The following is a 2,284-nucleotide window of genomic DNA, read 5'->3' as shown; positions in this document are numbered from 1 at the left end:
ATGCCATTAAACCGCCATGAATCTCTTTTTATTAATTTGTACACTAGGAATAAAAATAAAAACCACCTGGTGGAGTTCTTCTTGTTATTGATTTACAGGCGTGAAAGCCTTTTATAAACTGTGAAAAAACTAAACAGATATGGTTAGGTAAAAACAAATTAAGAAGACTTAGATGATGTCTCTAGACCATTTCATTTTGGCATGGAAAAAAAAAGAATAAATGGTGAAGTACGTTATTTTACATACACATACTCACAAATAATAATTTCATTAATAAAAATTTTCTATATAAGTCTAAAGGGAACTGCATCGATAGTCATCAAAAAAAAAGGAAAACAATTTCTGAATACATTTTAGTCAGTATAGGGGAAAGTTTTCTTTTTCTTTTTTAATTGTGGACAGTATATTGTAAAATTTGAAGATAGTTGCCCTTTAATCACATGGAAATTACACACAAATTACATCATAAATAATACTGTAGTAATAATCTAAAAAATTGATACATAATTAATTGAGGCACTATTTAAAAACAATGACACATCCTAGTGCAAACAGTAAATATCCATTTAATATAAGACAAAATGAACTACTAAATCAATATGTAGTATACTTTTTAATTATTTCATATATTGGTTTACATTTGGATAACGCAAATTAACAATAAAAATACCTAGTAAAGTGAATTCCAAACTATAGGAAAATTGTTAAACACCATTAAAAGATACAGTTCATTAAAATGATAACATTGTACCATGTGTATCAAACTAGAAGTATAGTACTTTTAAAGAGATCCATTTTTACACATTATGTTGGCAATATATATAAGCTGTTATTTAATTTTGAAAATAGAAAACAAGGATAATCCTCAAATCACAGCAAATGTGTTAGAATAGTGAGATTATCTGTAAATTTTTTCACTTCTCTATTTTCCAAATATTCTAGTATATGGTATTGCTATTTTACAAGGACAGAATATGGTCAATAACATAATTAGACCCCTATTAACTCACTTATTCAAAAACACTAATACAGTGCTTACAACATAGTTAAAATGATTAAACCTCAAAGAAAAAAAGTCATAATTCACCCTCAAAAGTGTTAATTTTCCTTCTTTGGCACAAGATACATATTTAAATTGTGTGTGTGTAAACATGGTGAATGCATTTTTTAATATTTTTAATGCAATTTAAAATCAGAAAATTTAGGACTTGCACATACCTAAATGTGGAAAACACGATGGAGATTTGCCTTTAGATATTTCAGGTCTTGGCCTTCTCTGTAGATGGGATGAACGCTGACATCGCAACTCAGAATAGGTTACATATACTTCACTCATTACTGAAGAACAGAGATACAATAAAAATGAGCAGAACAAATAGATTAGAATTCATGGAAATTGTGAAATTGGATAATAAAATTAACATAAAATAGTGTTTTGAAGGAACTCAAATCAAAAGATTCAAAAATTAAAAACATGGTGTTTTTTTAAGTTAATTAATGAATTGTATCATCATTGGTCTCTTTGATATTGCCTATGCACAATTACAAATCTATAAATATCATCACAGATAAATAAAAAAGCTGAAGAATAATCGATGAGTTGGTAACTTTAGAATTCAGTACACTGAAAGCTGTATTTTCAACCTAGAATTCAAATTCTCCCACAACTTCACCTGACCTTAGCTTTTTACACTCTTTGATTCCATTTCCATTGTGTCCCCATAATTCCACTGAGGATTTTTTTTCCCCCAAAATAGCAAGCACTCTCCAACCTTTATCTTTTTGCTTAAGTTCTCCATTCTCTGGTGTATTTTTCTCCTACATTACCTCCCAATAATCTTACATTATTTAATCTGTTACTCAAATTCTACCCTTTTTCTTTTTTAACAAAACCCATGTCTTCCAATAAAATTAATCTCCTTTTTATTTTCTTTTTTGTTATTCTTTGTTTGCCACTGTTCTATCAATTACTACCTCCTAATTTGCCTTCATTGGTGATTCTCCCCTTTATTATGAGCTTCTCGATAGCAAAGAATGTGTTTTATATTTGCATCTTAATCTTTGCTACTATCATAATTCTTAGATTTCCTTATACAATGTTAACAAAAAAAAATTGAATTTAATGCTAAAACTAAGTTTTGTGTGTTAAATAAATTCTAGTTCAGAACAAATTTTAAGAAAAAATTTTTCTGATAAAAATACTTTAGAAAAGTTTAAATGTGAGAGAATGTAGTAGGTTTAGTTTTTTTACTGTCTTCCTAGAGGATAATATCCTAAAACTCAT

This window comes from Loxodonta africana, chromosome 4 (assembly GCF_030014295.1).
Source record: "Loxodonta africana isolate mLoxAfr1 chromosome 4, mLoxAfr1.hap2, whole genome shotgun sequence".
Lineage (NCBI taxonomy): Eukaryota > Metazoa > Chordata > Mammalia > Proboscidea > Elephantidae > Loxodonta > Loxodonta africana.
The sequence above is the reverse complement of the archived record's forward strand: the minus strand, read 5'-3'. Positions refer to the sequence as shown.